The sequence below is a fragment of the Carcharodon carcharias genome, chromosome 10 (genome assembly GCF_017639515.1).
Source record: "Carcharodon carcharias isolate sCarCar2 chromosome 10, sCarCar2.pri, whole genome shotgun sequence".
In the NCBI taxonomy this organism is placed as follows: domain Eukaryota; kingdom Metazoa; phylum Chordata; class Chondrichthyes; order Lamniformes; family Lamnidae; genus Carcharodon; species Carcharodon carcharias.
In genome coordinates, this window is record NC_054476.1 from 49,573,886 (window position 1) to 49,596,024 (window position 22,139).

Consider the following 22,139-nt stretch of genomic DNA (forward strand, 5'->3'; position numbering starts at 1 on the left):
AACCATGTCTTCAGCCACCTGTGCCTTAAGCTCTGGAATTCCGTCTTTCCTCGTTTTCATCTTTTAAGATACTCCATAAAATCTTCTCCTTGATCAAGATTTTGATCATATGCCCCAATATTTCTTTATGTGCCTTGATGTTGAATTTTGTTTGACAACAGTTACATGAAGTGAAGGATGTTGTACTGTGTTAAAGGTGTTATATATATGCAAGTGATTGTTGTTATTGATGGTCCAAATCCAATCACTGTCTGCCTGTAGACGTTAATAAAGCTGGGGCTATTCCCTGCGGTATGCTTGCTCCTGATGCTCAAATTATCCACAAACTCCCACATCTAACAAGATGTTTGGAAACTGGGCTGCAACTCCCCTCCTTTTGTATTAATAGTAAAATTCCATGAGTGGTTATCAGTGGATATCAGACAAGTGATATTGCAAATTAGGAAAGATGCAAGCATTTCTGTGCAACATTCAAGTATTTTGCTGAGTTGTTTGATTCCTCATGCAGGTAGCAACAAAAACACTTGTAGTGCAACATTTTTCATTGCATGTACAAGAGGAACAGATCAGGCTAAATTTTCACCTGAATGAGAAAAAGGAGCTTTCAAATTTACAATACTAAATAGCATATTTTGACAGAAATTCTGCGTATTTAATTTGTCACACAGGCAATAGCAACAGTAATTTACTGCAATACAGCATTTGTCATTTCAGAATTGGAACAAGTCAGTTGAACTTTTCTTCTTTTACAAGAGGTCTAAAAGTTCCTATAAAATAGGATCTCATTTAATAAAATCTGCACAGATATCAGCAAAAATAGATGTACAGAATTTCTCATCTTGTGTAGTATTTTAAGAGGCAGTCAATTTAAATGTACTTTATTGAGTAGAAATTACCACACCAATTTAACACAATTTAAATGTACTTCATTCATCACAAATAGGCAGAAGCAAAAGCAGTTATTGGGGTACATTATTTTCAGGGGTTGAATTTTATGAGGGGCCAGATTCCCCTTGCTCATCCCCCACCCCTGCCCCAGGCAGATAAGTCAGGGGCTCGCCCACCTGCACTTGGTTGCTTCCCCCAGCAGTTATTTAATGGCCTTGAGGCCTTTCATTTGCTTGAGGTGGGACTTGCACCCTGTCTGAGAAGAAGTTCTGCCTCCAAGAGCTGCTGGCCAATCAAATGGCAGCAGCTCTTTTGTCCCAGTAGGAGCAAGTTTTTCTGCCACTGAGGCATATTATCTGTGGCAAAAGCCCCAGTGGCTTAGCTGACTGCCAAGCAACCAATCAAGCCACTTATTGCCCAATTAAGGAACAATTTCCACCCCCTAGTAGGAGGGCTTACCAATGTATGGGGAGACCACCAGGTAAAATCTGGTGGCCTCACAGTAGTTCCTGGGGGTTTGGTCTCCTTTATGGCTGCTTCATGACTTATAGGAAGGCTCTCCAGTGGCAATGGCTGTCTCCACAGCTATGGCATTGCTGCTTGAAGGTAACATCCCCATCCCACAAATCCCCCTGAATTGCTGCCTGCTTGCCTGGTCCAGCTCTTTAAAACAAACATAACCTGTCTTTGAGAATGTCTCAGCATTGAGGCACTCTCTCCTTCATGCTGCACTCAGCAGTGGCCACCTGAAAATGATGAGGCTGCTGAGCTGCAAAGCTGCTAGCCCTCTATTTGGGCTGGTAGCTCTGGGTGGCAGGCCACCAGTCCCGGTGGTGGCCTGTTAATCGGGCAGGGTCGAGTTCTGTTTTATGAACTGGAAGTGCGGCTTCACAACTTGCAAGAAAATTCAGCCCGTGACGTCATCAACTTTGGACTTAAAAAGAATAGAACAGGGCATTACCTAAATGATGAAAGGCTAGAAACTGTATTCCTTGCAATTTAGATGGTTAAGGAGTGATTTGATTGAAGTTTTCAAGGTATTGAGGAGAACAGGTAGGGTAGATAGAAACCATTTCAGTGGGGTCAGCAGTCTAGGACTAAGGGGCATAGTTTGAAAACTTAAGAGTCAGACCTTTCAGGAATGAAATTAGGTTTGTATCCACTGGAGTTTAGAAGAGTAAGAGCTGACTTGATTGAAACATATAAGAACCTGAGGGGTCTTGGCAGGGCTAATATGGAGAGGACGTTTCCTCGTGGTAGAATCTAGTAATAGGAGCCACTGTTTAAAAATAAGGGGTCACCCATTTATGACAGAGATGAGAATTTTTTTCTCTGAGGGTTGTGAGTCTTTAGGCCTCTCTTCCTCAAAAGGCAGTGGAAGCAGAGCCTTTGAATGATTTTAAAGCAGACGGAGATAGATTCTTGATAAACAAGGGGTGAAAGGTTATTGAGGGTAGGCTGGAATGTTTATTGGAGGTTACAATCAGATCAGCCATGATCTAATCGAATGGCGGCGCAGGATCAGGGGCCAAGTGGCTTACTCCTGCCCCTAATCTGTATGTTCCTATTTCGTATTTAGGGTAAAATGGAAGAATGCAACCTGTTCTGGATTCTGCCTGACAACATGTTTGGGTGGTTTGGCTGTTAAAGGCTACAAAGGGGCCTATGTTGACTAACTGGGGAGGAGGTGCAAAATATTCACACCAGTAAACAATGACCAGAGCAGCATTGCTGGCAGTAGATAGAATGTTAGTCTCCAAGGTCAGAAATTTCATGTCGGCGAGGGGGGGGGGCAGGGCCCACTCGCTCACGTGTAAAATGATGCTTAATGACGTTGGGCGGAACTTCTGACGTGATCCCACATCATTTGCATTTTCAGGTAGGCGGGGGCGCAGCTGACTTGTCAACGTCCTATTGAGGCCATTCAAAAATCAATTAAGCTCATTAGTGGACCTGCCCTTCCAGCCTTAAGGTTGACAGGCAGGTCGGGAACACTGGCGGCCACCTGAAAAAGCATAAAACCTCATCCATGGTGGGGTGAGGTTTCATTACTGAATCAAAAAATTAACAGACACTTTTAATTAACGTTATGTCCATGTCCCAACTCATGTGACATTGTCAGCATTGACAGCAAGTCTCTATACTTCACCACGCAAAATGCTTGGACTGGGCTTGAAAAGACCAAGGTCATGAGAGTTTAAATAAAGCTGGTCAGTTTGCCTAGCTTTGGCTAGAGGGATGGATCTTCAGATCATGAAAGTCCATTCAGGGATTAAAAGTTAATAGGCTGGAAAAGGAAAAGGGGAGCTAAGAATCACTTTGGACTGGTTCCTGGAGAATGACCTGCTTAAGGGACAAAGTGAAGTATAGGCCTGAAGGGAGATTTTTGATGTTTTACGTCTTGAATGGGGATCTTTTCTGCAGTTTAGAATGTAAGTTGCCAACTGAAATAGTGTTTAGTCAATGTTGCTTTTAGTTTGTTTGTTAGAGTAAAAGTTTTAAAACTGGAAATCTTGTGTCATCCTTTTAGCCATTCAGAGGAAGTTCAAATTTCTTTTTAAAGTTATCAGTCTTTACAAGGATCATAAATTGAGGGCTCTTGCGGGGTTTCAAATCCACAGGTGAGATGAGTACACTGGAATTTGCCAGAGTTCAAATGAATGAAATTTCACAGTGACTTTTGCTGTATTAATTGAAAAGTTAATATGACTATGTCAATTGCAGAGGTGTTCCTCGATAAGGAGGACCTGTCTTTGAGTGCCTTGCAACAGTTAACAAAGGTTAATTTGTAGCAGAAAAGTGAGAAATAGATTTAAAAGTAGATGCTAAGAAGGCAGAAATAGTTGAAGTATTAGTTCAACACTTGAACCTTGAGGAAGAAAAGAGTAATCCAGATAAAACATAAATTGAGTTAGCTAGGGTTCAATTGCAAATGAAGCAACTTGAATTGGAAAACAAAATGAAAAATATTGAGTTTGAGAAAGAAAAAGAAATTAAAACGCTTGAACTTGAAAGAGAGGAAAAAGAAAGAGAAATGCAAAAACTTGAATTAGAATTCCCAAGGGAAGAAAAAGAAAAAGACAGAGTTTCAAAGAATAAAAGGCAGAAAGCCTTGAATTGCAAAGAGAGAGGGAAGCCAGAAAATTCGAACTGCACAGGGAACAGTTTCAATTATATGAACAGGGAATGGCAGGGAGACTTGACGATGGGTTAAATTTAAGTCCTGCTTTTGATTTGGCAAAAGATATTCACCTAGCACCTAAATTCATTGAGGAAGGTGTTCAAATGTAATTTGTCTCATTTGAGAAAATTGCTACAAAGTTGCAATGACCTGGAGAAATTTGGACGTTTTTATTACAGGTTGCTTTGGTAGGGAAAGCATAGGAGATTTATTCAATCCTTTCGGATGAACTGTCTGCAGACTATGATAAGGTTACGATTGCTGTGCTTAATGTGCATGAGCTTAGTTTCAGAAGCTTACAGAGAAAAGTTTAGAAATCTGAGGAAGAGACAGAATCAAACTTCTGTGAAATTTTCTAGAGGAAAATAATTGATATTTATAGATGGTCAAGAGCCACAAAGTTTGAGAAAGATTTTGAAAACCTTAGAGATAATGTTAATGGAAGAATTTAAAATTGGCATCCCTTTAGGAATAACATCCCACTTAGAAGACCATAAAGTTTCTAAGGTGAAAGAAGCTGCTGTTATGGTTGATGGTTACAAACTATACTACAAACACATAGGTGGCAGCAAAACTTTGTCTGTAAATTCATAGAGAAGCTGAAGAGATAAGAGACCTGATAATGATTAGAGCACCAATTACCAGGAGGAAGATGGCAGAAATGAAAGGACAGATGTTTCTCAGAATCGTAAAAAAACAGTGTAGGAGATAAATATGATTTGAGGGGGCCAACATGTTACTTTTGCCATAAAACTGAACATATAAAAGCAGATTGCTGGAAATTAAAAGCTAAGCCAGTGGCATTTGTCAGCATGTGTAGTATTTTTCCAGAAAATGCTGTACAATTGAGTGAAGCTTGTGGCAACTTGGAACCATCTAGTGTATTTACAGTGGATATAAATTGGAACGTAAAAGTTTATGGGAGTTTTATATTTGAGGGTACTGTAACTCAATTTTTGTCTGATAAAGGGGCTAAATAGATAATTATTCCTAGAGATACGGGGTCGGCTCAATCCTCATTGGTACCAAAAGATGTGAATTTCTCTCCAGGAAGTTTCCTAACTAAAAGTTTATTAATACGGGACATTGATGGAAATTGTTTACCTGTTCCATTGTGTAGAGTAAATTTAAGTCAGTGGTTCTGTTATTGTGGGAATGGTGTCTAAATTGCCTATTAATGATATTGACCTTATCATAGAAAACAATCCTGCTGGAGACCATGTGCAGTCTCCAGACATTTCCACAAAATTCATTGACATTGTTAATGATAAGGATGCATCAGTGAGATCGATAGACTTAGAAAAACATATACCTATTTCTGAAACTGTTGTAAAGAACAACAGTTTGAATCAAGAGGTACAAACGAGTCAAAAGCTCAGACTTCTAAGATTAAAAAGACACTGAAACCTTAGATTGACAACAAAGAGTTAAAGACAGCTATAAACAAATTGAGCTGTCTGAATTAAGCCTTCCTGCAGACTCTAAGCCACAGGTGTCAAAGTAGAAAACAGGAGTAGCACTCCAGGCTGACGGAGAAACAAAGGAAGACAGTTCTTTAAAACAAATGACTTGGCTATAACTATTATTGATATTGTGGAACTAAAAGGATGAATCTGAGTTTTGGAACATAAGTTAAAACTTCAGAATGATGAAGCAGTTGATTTTGTGAGGGAGGAATTGAGCAAAGTTTATGCTGAATGAGAAAACAAATTTAAAATAATACATGAACTAGCTAGAAAAGAATATCAGGATTTTCCGAATGATCACCAACATGACCTTAATGAGATTCTTAAAGCAGTGAAGTAGAACTGTAATTCTGCATTTAAACAGGAGGAGAATGATTCCGTTGTTTGGTTGACTGATACTTTCTTTCTCAACCTGGATGATAAAAAACCTACAGCCGTGAAAGAGAATGGAGATCCAGAGTTAAGACCTGAGCAAAAATAGTTCACAGAACTGTCAACACTCTGATGAGTGATCTTTCCAACCAGGACATGGAAAAGCTGTAAAAGTCACTTAAAATGAAAAAAGGGATTTGCTAAGCGTGAAATCATCAGTGGCAAAATGAACTTTCATTCAGCAGAAACTTGGAATTCCAAGAATTAATCTAAAATGGACTTTAAATCCTAATTGTCACATGAGATTGAGTTGAAATGGGTTAAGTCTTATCGTATTGCCAAGAGAGGCTTTTAATGGTGAAATGTAGCAACAAGGGAGAGAGAATTACTTGTATGTAGTACATTGTTGATAAGGTATTTATAATGTTATATTTTGATAGTGTTGTTGAAAAATCATGGTGTTTTTGGGCTGTCTCTTTAATTTAGGGCAAAATGGAGAACTGAAAGAAGTCATGTGATCTGTTCTAGATTTGACCTGACAAGAAACTTGAGTTGCTTAGTTGTTAAAGGGCCCAGGATGTCTTACTGGGAAGAAGGTGCAAGATTTTCACACCTGTAAACAATGACCAGAGCAGCTGTGAGTTTTCCAGCTATTTTTGTTTTTGTTTCAGATTTCCAGCATCCACAGTATTTTATCTACTGTTGTGCTGCTTTTGGATAAACTGTTTGCCCTGGATATTCGCTTCCGAGGTGGGTACTCAGGGTTGGGAAAATTCCTGGCTCAGTGCACCTGCCTCAGGAGAACCAGCCCTGAATGGTTGGATTTTTGTTCTGGGGGTGCCGGTGCATGCTGGAGTCAGGCCTACCCCTGGAAGCAGTACAGAGGCAGCCACAGGGGCTGCCAAGTGCTGAGGAGGATGTTTAAAAGGACCACCTTGGTGCTCTAGAACTTCATCCCAATTTCAATAAAATTGGTTAAGCCCTCTAGCCTGTCCCTCACACCCCCTCACTCCCTACACATTCCCATGCTCCATCCATGCCAACTAATGCCCCCACCCACCCCAATTCAAGCCTCAATTCAAAGACAGCTAATCCCTTAATAATCTCTTGGAGCTGTCAATCAAAGTTTGAATTTACCCCCCTCAACTGTGATAATGATCATAACAGGGTGCCTTGAAATTTCTAAGAATGAATATGCCAATTCACTTAACTACTCACGTGCTGATTGCAAAGAACTCAGTTGGACAGGCTGTCTTGAGTTTAAATGAGTAAGGGGTTAGTTTTTATCGTGCTAAAAATACATGTTATGAAATAGAGTAGATTAACTTTTGGCCAAATTAAGATTAAATAATAAAAGGCAAGGATATAAAGAGTTCACTGATCATGAGTCTTTCTCACTGTTGTTCATGGCTGAGGCAGTTCTTGGTTTTTTTTCCTGGAAACGCTGCTTTGGAATTTGAAGCTTTCTTTAGGATTTCTTTGTCTACTATTCACAGTAAGATATAAGCAGCCAGGGTTCACTTTAGTTCAGAAAGAGAGGCAAGAAGCCTTTTTGCTGCGTTCAGATGTTCCTTCTCCAGACTGCCACAAAGCTGGCAAAGTTTTTTTATAAAAAGCTTTGAAAAATCAACAAGTTTTTCGTCATGTGATGACTGGCCATTGGTACGCAATGGAAAATAATCAATAGCCTATTCATGTTAACAAAGGAGTTTCCACTTCCCGTGTTCAAAAACATGGACATACAATAGAGACAGATGTGGGTCCTTAGCACTTTTTTTGTTAGTTATCCTTTTTTACCTGGTAGTCTTGGAGACAGAAAGTCTGAAGCCTTATGTGTCCTTGCTGTTTTTGGCTAAGTCCTGGCAAAGGTAGGTGTGACATTCCACAAGGATGTAGTCTAGGCATATTCATTGTAATCTACCTTTTTAGTAGTTTCCAGAAGCCTGGGCACCTTGCAGTCCCAAACATCAGGTGACCTGTGGCAGCCATCTTAAGTCAGTCTTTGTTTTTAACAGTTGAAACTGTCTTTGTGAAAAAGATCCATATGTGAGTCCAGCAGGTAAAATTGAAATTTAATATTTCCACACCGCTGTAACACTAACAATCTATGCATCATTGCCTAATTCCTATTCTTTGGTTCAACCTATTGCCCCTATTGCAGATGACTGACTGCTGGATTTTCTCTGACAGCTGTTGCTAAAACTTTGCTGGTTCATCCTGCTTTTGGATCTGGTTCCCAACTCTGGCTGAATGTATTCCTGGAGATTTTAATCACATGATCTCACACCTCTCCCACCACTGGTCACTCAAATGTCCTCCCTTGTAACATACAGCCTTTGGCATACCAAGTGTAAATTTTTTCTAAAAATCTCTTTGTTACTTGATTGGTTGATTCTTGACTGTAGTCACATGGACAATTTTCCCGTCTTCAATTTTTTTCAACTAATAAATAAAAGGGCTGAATGAAAATGAGAACCATTTATTTTAATGCCTGTGATTTTTCTTTTGGTTCGTCACGGCAGTGTCCTGGAGCTTAATCTTTAATTCCTAGAGACTCCAGCTGAAGTGACTAGTCTTATCTCCAATTCGGCACAACTGCTCAAAAATCAGCATGGTCTTTCCAGGAGATTTTCCCTGGGCACCCCAAATTCGAACATTAATTGAAGGTTTGTAGGCCAGGTGAAACCTTTTCTGGGCCAATCCTTCAGGCTGTTCGTATGACACTCCTTAGCTAAATGTTCCAAAGGGCTTTCCCCATCTCAGTAATCTTTATAAACTTTTAATAACTAGTTGCATTTATGTTAGCCTTTGGCATGCAGTGTAGTTCTCATGAAGTTGATGGTCACATTAAAATAAAATCAGCTTCTTTTAAAACTGGTGACAAAGGAGTTTTTTTATGTTGTTGTTTGTCTTTCTGACTGCCACCAGCCTTCAGTAATTATTATAAAAGCAAAAAACTGCGGACGCTGGAAATCCAAAACAAAAATAAAAATACCTGGAAAAACTCAGCAGGTCTGGCAGCATCTGCAGAGAGGAACACAGTTAACTTTTCGAGTCCTTATGACTCTTCAACAGAACTTCTGTGAAGAGTCATACGGACTCAAAACGTTAACTGTGTTCCTCTCTGCAGATGCTGCCAGACCTGCTGAGTATTTTTTTCCAGGTATTTTTATTTTTGTTTCAGTAGTAATTGTGTTGTGTTGATGGCAGTGTCATGCTTTGTGCATTAGTGAGAATGTAATGGTCAGTGTGACACTTGTGTATTACATAGGGCTGGATTTTACATGCCCCTGCCAGGTGTGTTTTTGGCAGTGGGGTGGTGGGTGGGGGGATGGGGTTGGTGGTGCATGTAAAATAGGTTGGGTTGCTAACCCACCACCTTCTTGGCCACTTGGAACTGACTCCCATAATACACTGGGGTGGGCAAGCGCTGAAATCTGCAGCCCCCATGCCATATGTAAATAAATAATTAAAGGTCTGTTAGGCTTATGAGCAAAGCTCTTTACCTGGATAAAATACTGTCCACATCAAAATATGGCTGGCGTGGGCTGGCAGACAAGAGTGGGCAGGCTGTTTTGTATGGCTTACATGATAAAAGTCAGGAAGGAAAGGGGAAGCACCTCATTCTGGGGGTGCCCTCTTTGCATTGGGGGCAACCTCCCGAGCTGTCAACCCCCTTCCTTCTCTGCTGCCTGCTCTCCAGGAGTCTTCCCGCAGGAGCCTCCCCCTACAACACCCACTGTAAAATGCAGCCCATAGAATTACATGAGCCACTGCACAGGCATAGGCCACTCGGTCCAAATAGTCTATGCCGGTGTTTATGCTCTACACGAATCTCCTCCCATCCCTCTTTGTATAACCCAACCAGCATCTTCTATTCTTTTCTCTCACACTAATCTACCTTGCCCTTAAATGTATCTATAGTATTCCCCTTAATTATTTATTGTGGCAGCAGATTTCACTTTCTTACCACTCTTCGGCCAAAGGTGCTTCTCCTGAATTCTACATTGGATTTATTAGTGACTATCATGTTTATGACCACTAGTTTTGATCTCCCCTACTAGTTGAAACATCTCTTTTTATCCTTATAAAATCTGCCAATCTTAAAGACACCACCAGCTCTCTGCTTAGCCTTCGATATTTGAGAGAAACAATCCCCAACTTGTTCAGCCTTTCTTGACAACTGTATCCTTTCAGTTCTTGCATCATCTTTGTAAATCCTTTTGCATTTTTTCCAGTGTCTCTATCTTCCTTTTATAATAAAGAGAACCAGAACTGTGTAGTGTTCTCCCAAGTGCAGTCATGGTTCAATACAAATTTAACATAATTCCTCTGATTTTCAATTCTAGTCCTCTATCAGTAAACCTTAGTGCTTGATTTGCCTTTTTTATGGCCTTATTGATCTGCGTTGTTAGCGTTAGTAACTTGTGTACCTATATCCCTAGATTCCTTTGGTCCTCTTGCCCAGTTAGATTCTTATTACCCAAGCAGCACATGGCCTCCTTATTCTTCCTGCCTAAATTTAATACCTCATACTTATCTGTATTGAAATTAATTTGTCATTACACTCCCATTCTGCAAGTTTTCAAACTATTGCTGGTTTCTACAAACATAATCTCACTTTGCAGCTGTATAGTTGTCCTGCCAAAGACCCAGGCTGCAATCTAAAAGCACCTAAAGACTTCAGGTGGTGGGGTCTAGTGTTCCCAATTGCCAACTTTTCACCCAAATCTAGGCACTGTAAACTCAAGTAACCCTACTAGATGAACCATACTTTAAATTAGCTGTTTCTATAGATGTGTTAAGACCCTTGTTAGTGGCATTGGTTCAACTGATGCAAGGAACTCATCCAGTCAGCTGCAACCTGAAGCTTTACTTGGTCCTGCTAGCTACCAACAGTAATAAATCCCAGTAAGTTTACCCTCGGATTGCTCTGTGCATGAGAGACTTCTGCATTGGAGGCAGGGTCACTAGAATGGCACAATATAAAAGCAGCTATTCTGTAAGTACAGATAAAATGCACAGAAAAAATATATCAAATAGGAAATTAAAATAAGCTCGTTCCAAATTAGTTCCTAGAATGTTCTCCCAAATCTCTCTTGTGGCTTTGTACATTTTACCCTATCCATAGCCAAAGAGTCAAATCGGAGAAATGCAACTGTCCAGTTGCAAGCGTACCTACTTGTGATAAGGCACACAAGGAAAGCCCAGGATGACTGGTACAATAGAGAGAGCTGCACCCCTTTCACCTAGTGGCTCACTGGTACAGCATGAGCAAGATTGAATTGTGCCTCACAACATTATACTTGGTGTAAAACATTGGACATACATCCATGTTAATGGCTGGTTAAACTATATTTTATATTAACCTTAGTAATAAGTAGAAATATAGTGCAAAACCTCTTAAAACAGACAGATCCGACCTGATTTATTCAATGTTTGTATAACTAAGGTTGGATTGGCAACAACCACCTAAAGACAGCTGGTCTGAATTTTTTAAGTATCCTATAAAAATCACACTTAAAGATGATAATTTTTTCACCATCATTTAACTGCATATAACTTCTGATGTTTAATGTTTGTTCATAAACTGTGAAAGGCCAAGATGCAGAACCACATATTATTGTCCTAATTTGGATTCAAATTCTGGAAAAAAGAACACGCATTGCTTTATTAACACCATAGGGAGCAACATGATTCCAGATAATTTACTTAAATTGACTGCAATTGCAGAAAAATACTAGTGAGTGAATTCTTGAGATTCTCACTCACAGTAACCAGGGAGAGATATGCTGTTGTTTTTGTTTGGGGAAAGCTGTTTTTGTCTGGGTTTCCAAAATACTTCAATCAAACATCGTATTACAAATAATAAATTAAGATTTATTGCCTGGGGTTTCCATGAGGAGTGCGGGGGGTGGAATTCTCTAGTGGACGGTTCGTGGGACAACAGTGAAATGGCTAAAATAGCTATAATGCCATATCAGTGGACAATCCACCAATCTCCCACCAAAGTCACGACAAATGGTTGGGGCAGCTCTTAAGGAAATTCGGGCCATAGATATTATTTGCAGAACAGTATATTAAAGCCAAATTGACTTTGAGGAATTCAAGCTGACAAGGTTGCATCATATTTTGGCAAGCAGCAAGAGGCTTCACCACAAGATGATGAGAATAATATAAATAGGAGTTACGAGAAGGGATTTGGCTGTTCAAAGCATCTTGCAGTAACCACCAGTGGTTTAATGTTCCTGTTGCTCTCACAGTGAAGATGAAAAAATGAGATGGGGATATACTAAGTGGGACAGTGAATATCTTTATCTATAGAATATCTTTGTTTCTGTGATGTGGACTTGAATCCTTAAATTGGTGAAATGTGATTTTCTCTCTCTGTTGGTAGTTTCAGCGCAGTTCCTAGTGAATGCAGAGCACAAAACGAAAATGTGACTGTTAGGGCTGATTTGACAATCCAGCACTGCTGGGGGGAAGTGGCGCTCACAACAAATGCATCACAGTAAACTAATGGAATGGAAAATCGCAGGCTCTGTGCCAGTTATTTGCTCCTTCCTGGAAATGAATCTCAGAATCTGCTTAATTCTGTTCCTGTCCTTGAATGACCAGACTCTTGATGCCTTTATGCAATAGGAACAAACCCAGAATAAAAGCTATCCACTTTGTGTAACCACTTTCCTCTGCTGTACCAATGCTCTGTACGGATTTCACTGTTATATAGTTCTTTGGACTGGAATGTATTGGGACAATTTGATGCTCAAATATTTTGGCTTACAGAATAACATCTTGATTGTATTAGCTATCATTGAAATAAAATGTCAATGATGAACTGAACTTCTCAAAGTAAACAACCTGACAAAATAAAAATTTAATTTTTTCTAATGACTCCCATTAGAATAAGGTTATATTTAACATAAGTTATGTAAGGAGTTTGACTTCTCTGAATAATTAAGGACAGTGTGCAACACATATGCTTTCTCTCTCTCAGAATTAAGAGCTATTGCAGCTCCAGCATGTTAAAAAATAAAATGCCAAATTGTCACAAGTTCACCCTGCTAGCAGCAATTCAGTTTGGAGCACGTTCTTCAACGTAATGCCCATTTTCCCATTTCAGCTTGGGATTCAATTATTCTCAGTACCGGGTTCAGCTTCAGACTTGTCTGCATGAACTATTTCCATCACTGCCTTTCTCAACAATGAATTTGTATTTAATTTAATCTTGAACAGAGTAATATGACATATCAAATTTCTCACTACCTATTTCCTCTGCAAATATTGAAGAAGCAGTCAAACTGAATGCCTCATTGTATTTCCAATCATTTTGCTGATCAGAAAGGTTAAAAGGGGCAGTCATCCACAGAATGTAAAAATATGTGACTTAGAATGGGGCTGAATATTCTGTATCATTTGCAGAAACTTTCACGTATTTTAGAAATCGAGTTTTACTCTGATGTAGTGATAGTTGGTTATAGGTTTTTGACTTCAGTTTCACACGAGGTGAATTTTAGCTGTGTCATCTTCTGGAAGAATAAATGGAAGTGAGTGGAGTCCCTCCAGGGTGCACTCTCATACATTGCCAGGGTCAGATTTACAATGGAATTTGAGACTTAGGCCCAGGAAGAAATCATTGGCCCAAATCTTCCGATCAGCGTCAGAACCACTTTGTCTGATGCTGATCAGGCAGAAAACTACCTATTTACCTGAATCCAAATTGCCTGGCCAAACATCTGATCTATGATGCAGAAGAACTCCCTCAGTGCAGCAATCTACAGAGAGAGCACAAAAACCACACCTTTTTACAGCACTAGCTGCGATATTCTGGTAAGTGTTTAAAGGTTCCAAAGATTTTCAGTGTGTTGGTGAATGAGTTGTATGAATGAATGAGTGAGTGCCTAAGTGAGTGAGGTGGCTGAGGTAAGTGGGTAAGTAGGAAGGATGGCGGGTGGGTGGGTATGTGAGTTGTGGGTGGTTAGATGGTGGGAGCTAGTGGGCTAATCGGGTGGTGGGGGATAGTCACCCAGGAGGTCGGGAGGGGTAGTTGTGTCAGGTCAGGTCAGGGGAGGGTGGGGAGTAAGGAGTTCAGGGGGTAGTCGGGGGTCAAGGGGGGAGTTGGAGGGTTCAATGTGAGTGGTTGAGAGGGTCAGTTGTATAGTTACTCAGGAGTTAGACTAGGTTTCTTTTGTCTAACATTTCCTGTGTAACTATCCAGGTAAGTAAATCTGAACTGTCTGAAGCCTCTGACTATAACTCAGAGTTGGAGACCTTATCGGAGGGTCCTAGAGAGCAGGGGAATTGCCCATTGGAAGTTCACAAGTTCATAGAATGCTTTGAGATAGTTTCTTAGATCAGCATCTTCTGGAACCAACCAGAGGGCTGGTTATATTAGACTTGGTATTGTGTAATGTGACAGAATTAATTAATGACTGTAGAGTAAATGCACCCCTAGGCAGCAGTGACCACAGTATGATTGAATTTTACATCCAGTTTGAAAGGGAGAAGAGTGGGTCCAAGACTAGCATTTTAAACTTAAATAAGGGCAACTATGTTGACATGAAAACTGAGTGAGCTGAAGTAAACTGGGATACTAGGCTAGGGGATAGATCAATAAAGAAGCAGTGGCAGACATTCAAGGGGATATTTCAGAATACTCAGAATAAGTATATTCCTACTATAAAGAAAAATTCTAAGGGGAGGACCCACCATCCGTGGTTAACTAAAGAAGTTAAGGAAAACATCAAACTTAAGGAAAAAGCATATAACTACGCAAAGTAGAGTGGCAGGTCAGATGATTAGTCAGAATATAAAGAACAGCAGAGGATGATGAAAATGTTAATCAAGAGAAAGAAATTAGAGTATGACAGGAAGCTAGCCAGAAATGTGAAAATGGATAACAAGAGTTTCTACAGATATTTTAAAAGGAAAAGAGTAAGTAAGGTGAGTGTTTGTCCCCTAGAGAGTGAGACTGGGGAGTTCATAGTAGATAATAAGGAAATGGCTGATGAAATTAACAAATATTTTACTTCTGTCTTCACTATAGAGGATACAAAAAAATTTCAGTAATAGCAGCAAACCTGGAGGCGGAAGGGAGAGGGGATGGTGAAATTACAATCACTAGGGAAGTGGTGCTGAGCAAACTGATGGAGCTGGCAAGTCTCTGGGTCCTGATGGACTTCATCCGAGGGTCTTAAAAGAGGTGGCTAATGAGGTAGTTGGTGTTAATTTTCCAAAATTTGCTGGATTCTGGAAAGGTTCCAGCAGACTGGAAAGTAACAAATATAACCCCTCTATTCAAGAAGGGAGGGTGGCAGAAAACAGGAAACTATAGGCCAGTTAGCTTGACATCTGTCATGGGGAATGTGTTAGAATTGATCATTAAAGAGGCTATAGCTGGGCACTTAGAAAAACGCAAGCTAATTGGGAATAGCATAGTTTTGTGAAGGGGAAATCATGTTTAGCCAGTTTATTAGAGTTCTTTGAAGGTGTAACATGCGCTGTGATGTATTACTGAAACAGAGAATGGCTGCAGAAATCCGAGGTGCGAGGGATCTAGGTATTCTAGCGCATGAGTCACAAAAAGTTAGTATGTACATACAGCAAGTAATTAAGAATGCTAATGAATGCTATCCTTTAATATGAGAGGAATTGAACATAAAAGTAAGGATGTTATTCTTCAGTTATATAGACCATTGGTGAAACCACATTTTGAATACTGTGTACAATTTCGGTCACCTTATTTAAGGAAGGATTGGGAGGTGGTTCAGAGGAAGTTTACTAGATTGATACCTGGAATGAGCGAGTTGTCTTGAGGATAGGTTGGACAGACTGGGCTAGTTTCCACTGGAGTTTAGAAGAATGATGGGGACTTCATTGAAGTGTATAAGATCCTAAATGGTCTTGACAAGATGGATGTGGAAAGGATGTTTCCTCTTGTGGGTGAGTCCAGAACTAGGGGACACTGTTTTCAAATTAGCAGTTGCCCTCTTAGGATACAGATTAGGGGAATTTTTTTCTCTGAGGATTGTGCAACTTTGGAATTCTCTACCTCAGAAGGCTGAATATTTTTAAGTTGGAGATAGATAGATAGATAGATTCTTGTCTGACAAGGGAATGAATGGTTATTGGGGGTAGATGAGAATGTGGAATTCAAAACACAAACATGATCTTCTTCAATGGCAGAGCAGTTTTGAGGGGCTGAATGGCCTACTTCTGCTCCTATTTCGTATGTTCATATGTTCAATTTCCAGGCAACTCCCAAAGAGTCATTGTGTTGGGACCTCCAAGGCCTTGATCTTATGTTGTATATCTGATTTCCAATGCCCTGGCGACCAAAAGATCTGGACCACTTTCTTTCTCTGTTGGCCAGCTTTGTCATAAAAACATAGAAACATAGACAATAAAAGCAGGAGCAGACCATTCAGCCCCTTGAGCCTGCTCCGCCATTCAATATGATCATGAGTGATCCTGTACCTCAGCGCCATACATCCACTCTCTCCCATACTCCTTGACATCGCTAGAGTCCAGAAGTCTATTTATTTCCTTCTTAAATATATTTAGTGACTTGGACTCCACAGCCTTCTGTGGTAGAGAATTCCGCAGGTTCACCAACCTCTGAGTGACAAAGTTTCTCCTCATCTCAGTCCTAAATGGCTTACCGCGTATCCCGAGATTGTGACCCTTTGTTGTGGATGCCCCCAGCCAGAGGAAACATCAGCCCTGCATCCAGTCTGTCCTGTCCTGTCAGAATTTTAAATATTTCAATGAGATCCCCTCTTGTTCTTCTAAATTCCAATGAATAATGGCCTAGCTGACCCAATCTCTCCTCATACAATAATTTTGCCATCCCAGGAATCAGTCTAGTGAGCCTTCGCTGCACTCCCTCTATGTTAAGTACATCCTTTCTTAGGTAAGGAGACCAAAACTGCACACAATACTCCAGGAGCAAAATATTACGCTTGGCGTGCGCCTGATACACCTGAGTGTAAAATGATATGCGATGACATAAGGCATGTGTCCCGATGTCATTGTGCAGTCTCGCAATATTCGTTCGGCAGGTGCGCACCGGAGTCAGCTGTGCACCTGCCGATAATTAAAAGGCCTATTAAGGCCATTAACAATCTAATGAAATGCAGATTTACACAGTCCGTTCAACCTAATGTTGACAGGCAGGCAAAAAGGCAAGCAGCCTTTATATTTTTAGGAAACCTCATCCACGAACGGGATGAGGTTTCCTAAAGCAAGTAAACATTAAATAAAAGCTTTATTTTTGAATTAAAAACATGTTCCAGCTCAACTGACAGAGTCACATAAGGGGACATGTTTTATCAAATTTTTAGCTTTTCATTTTTTTTACACAGCGCTTCCATCTCCCTGAGGCAGCTCCGTGCCTCGGGGAGATTGAAGCACTTTCACATGCATGCGCGAACTGCGTGCGAGGCCTGGCTCTCCTGCCTCCGCAGGCAGCGCTCAGCACTGCTGCTCGCGATCCATGCAGGGAGGGCCTTAATTGGCTCACCCGTGTGAAATTGTGCTGCGGTGTCAATCGCAGGTGATGGTTGGCTTCCCGCCCACCCCCGCCAAGGGCAAAATCCTGCCCCAGGCTCTGTGCAGCTGTAACTCTTTCGAGTACAAACCCGTTTCCATCTGTTTCAGATGAAGTTACATTGTTTCATAGTTTGCCATTGTGAGATTTGAACTCTTGATCTTGAGGTTACAAATCCTGTACCATAACCACATGGCTATTTAGGCCAAGCTTCAGTAAAACATCCTTGCTCTTGTACTCAAGTCCTCTCATTATGAAGGCCAACATACCATTTGCCTTCTTAATTGCTTAGTGCACCTGCATGTTTGCTTTCAGTGATTGGTGCACAAGGACACCCAGGTCCCTTTGTATATCAACATTTCCCAATTTATTACCATTTAACTAATACTCTGCCATTCTGTTTTTCCTACTGAAATGGATAACTTTACACCTATCCACATTATACTGCATCTGCCATGTATTTGCCCACTCAATCAACTTCCCTAAATTGCCTTGAAGCCTCTTAACATCCTCCTAACTGCTCACATTCCCACCAAGTTTTGTGTCATCAGCAAACTTGGAAATATTAAATTTCGGTGCCCTCATCTAACCCCAATCCCATGGGCTTTAATTTTGCACACTAACCTCTTATGTGGGACATTATCAAAAGCTTTTGGAAAATCCAAATACACCATATGCACTGGTTCTACCTTATCTATTCTGCTAGTTATGTTACCAAAAAACTCCAGTAGGTTTGTCAAACATGATTTTCCTTTCATAAATCCATGTCGACTTTGTCTAATCCCATTGATATTTTCTAAGTGTCCTGTTATCACATCCTTTATAATAGACTCTACAGAACTTTGGAAGATGATAACCAATGCATCCACTATTTCCAAGGCCCGTCCTTTAGTACCCTGGGATATAGATTATTGGGCCTTGGAGGTTTATCGGCTTTCAGTCCCATTAATTTCTCCAGCACTTTTTTTTAGTGATACTAATTTTCTTCAATTCCTCCTTCTCACTAGACCCCAGCATTTCTGGGAAGTTATTTGTGTCTTCCTCTGTGAAGACAGAACTAAAGTAATTGTTTGATTGCTCTGCCATTTCTTTGTTCTCTATTTTAAATTCTCCCATTTCAGACTGTAAGGGACCTACATTTGTCTTCAATAATCTTTTTCTTTTTACATACTCATAGAAGCTTTTGCAGTCCACTATTATGTTCCTTGCAACTCTCATACTCTATTTCTCCCCTCTTAATCAATCTCTTGGTCCTTCTTTGCTGAATTCTAAACTGCTCCCAATCCACAGGCTTGCTATTTTTTCTAGCAACTTGAAATGACTCCTCTTTGGATCTAATACTATTTTTAATTTGCTTTGTTAGCTGTGGTTAGGCTGCTTTTCCTGTTGCGTTTTTGTGCCAGAAAGGAATGTATAACTGTTGCAATGCATACATTCATTCCTTAAACATTAGCCATTGCCTATCCACTGTAATGCCTTTTAATGAAGTTCCCCAATCTATCTTAGCCAACTCACACCTCATACCTTCATAGTTTCCTTTGTTAAGATTTAGGACTCTAGTTTCAGATCAAACTACTTCACTTTCCATCCTAATGAAGAATTCTATCATGTTATGGTCACTGTTCCCTAAAGGACCCTGTACACAAGATTATCAATTAACCCTTTCACATTGCACAAAACCAAATCTGGGAAGCCTGTCCCCTAGTTGGTTCCTCGCCGTACTGGTCTAAAAACCATCTCATACACACTCCAGGAATTCATCGCCACAGTATCATTGCTAATTTGGTTTGCCCAGTCTACATATAGATTAAAGTCACCCATGATTACTGTAGCACCCTTGTTACATGCATCTCTAATTTCCTGTTTAATGCCATCACCTATCTTACCACATCTGTTTGGAGGCTTATTGACAACTCCCACTAATGTGTTCTGCCATTTATTGCTTCTTGGCTCCAACCAGACTGATTCTACATCTAGATTTTCTGAGCCAATATCCTCTCACTATCGCACTGATTTCATCCTTAACTAACAACGCCAAATCACCTCCTTTTCCTTTTTGCCTGTCCTTCCTAAATATCGTGTTCCCATGGATATTCAGTTCCCAGCCTTGGTTACCCTGCAGCTATGGCTCCGTAATCACAATCATATACCCATTTACATCTGTTTTCGCTGTTAATTTGTCTACCTTATTGCAAATGCTTCATGCATTCAGATACAGTGCCTTTAGACTTGTCTTTTTAACATTTTTGCACATCTTTTTTTGTACCATGGCCCTATTTGCTGCTAGCCCTTGTTTCCTCTGCCTTCCACTTTTGCTTCCTACTTTCCTGTCTTTCACTCCTATCTTTGTTTCCCTCTCTTGTCTCTCCCCGCTCAGGTTCCCATCTCCCTGCCACTCTAGCTTAAATCCCTCCACCCCCACAGTACTAGCGAGCATCGCTGCGTGGATATTGGTCCAGGTCCTGCTGGGGTGCAACCTGTTCAACTTGTACAAATCCCATCTTCCACAGAATTGGTCCCAATGCCTTAGGAATCTAAATCCCTACCTGCTACACCATCTCCCCAACCATGTAGTCATCTGGTCTGTTCTCTTTTTCCTGATTTAGTTAGCAAGTGGCGCTGGGAATAATCCTGAGATTACTGCCTTTGATGTCCTGCTTTTTAATTTATTTCATAGATCCCTTTAATCTGCTTTTAGGAACTCATCCCTCTTTTTACCCATGTCGTTGGTACCGAAATGGAACACAACCTCTGGCTGTTCACCCTCCCCCTTCAGAATGCCCTGCAGCTGTCAGTTACATGGCTTGCCTTGACCCTGGCATATGGTGCAGATAGTCCAATGAGATGGGAGAAGTAAGAGCTGGCTTTAGAAACGTACATTTGATTATAATTTACATGAAAATGTCCTTTTCCCATAAAAACTGCTGACAACGTTTACAAGCAAGAGTTCCTTACAAGTTATAAAATTATTACAGTAATTGCTTTAACAGTGACAAAAATAATTTGTTTAAAAAGTGTTTTAATAGTAATTTATCACAATTATATGTCTGACCTAATGCCTCTGCAGCTGAGAGGATAGGTGAGTACCTATCTCCTGATCCCAACCCCTGGATCTCACTGCCAGAGGTGCCTTTCCCCTTTTATTCCTTTTTTTTCTTACTGAGAGATGTCACAGCCTCCATTCAGGAATAAGCACATGAATCCTATGGCATCAAGTGTTAGCAAACTAACCCCAGACCACCATACTGACAAAAAAATGGCTCATTCTTGTAGAGGGGAAATCCTGTTATAAAAGTTGCCAAAATGCGTAAGTTCCAAATGTTTGGGTAAATACCCCAAACGTATACCGATGACCAGAGAATTGAAAATTTAAATTAGTGCTCATTCATTGTGCCATGCAGTTTCTACAAGACAAAAACAAAAAAAGAACTGGAAATGTATAGCTGGCTATTGAAAAGCTGAACTAAAATACAGATCAAGTTTCAGGTAGGGTAGTTCACAGGCAAATGTTCTTCACCACTGCTTAGCTGCCTGTCCAATTTTACTGTATTCACTCCGCTCAAGTTATGGTTATAACTCCATTGTTAAAAAAAATCTGCCCTATTTATTTGGTATGAACATTTTTTTGGAACAGCCACATTTTTCTTTATATTTCTCGTATCCAAAGGAAAAAAATCTTCAAAATAAAAAGTACAAGGGTATGGTTTAATGGAAAAATCAGCTTTTTCAAAATGTTAATATTTTCCACTATAATATCATCCAGATATTTTTTTGACCTTTTTTTCGTTTCCAACACAAGCAAACACTTGACTGGAAGCCTAGGTTTTTATTCAGATACAAATGTTTCTTAAATAGACTCTTTATTTAGTTGATAATTCTTAATACCTGTCAACATGGGTGTAGCTGGCACAACACTCAAGAAGCTTGACACCGGTCAGGAAAAGCAGCCCACTTCATTGGCACCCCCATCCACGAATATTCACTCCCTCCACCACTGACACACTGTAGCAGCAGTGGGTACCATCTACAAGATGCACTGCAGGAATTCACCAAGGCTCCTTCGACAGCACCTTCCAAACCCATGACCACTACCATCTAGAAGGACTAGGGCAGCAGATAGATGGGAATACCACCACCTGGAAGGTCCCCTCCAAGTCACTCACCATCCTGACTTGGAAATATATCGCTGTTCCTTCACTGTCGCTGCGTCAAAATCCTGGAACTCCCTTCCTAACAGCATGGTGGGTGTGCCTACACCACATGGACTGCAGCTGTTCAAGAAGGCAGCTCACTACCTTCTTCTCAAGGGCAACTATGGATGGGCAATAAATGCTGTCCAGCCAGCAAAGTCCACGTCTCGTGAATGAATTTAAAAAAGATTAAATCATAGGATCTTGCAACACATTCAGCCCATCAAGCCCTTGCTGACTTATTGAAAAATCTATCCAATCTACTTGTTTTCCTATAATCTTGTTAATGTTATTTTCCGAAATATTTAGTCAGTTCCCTTTTGAAAGAACATACTTGGGCACAATGCTGATGCATGCCGCCATGCATAAATGCTCTATACACCCACACTAGGGATGCATTCACTTCCCATGTCTGTACACTAATTAAACACCTCGTGAAAATATTCATATGCTAATGTTATGAAGATGTGCTTATACCAAATACTGATTTTTAA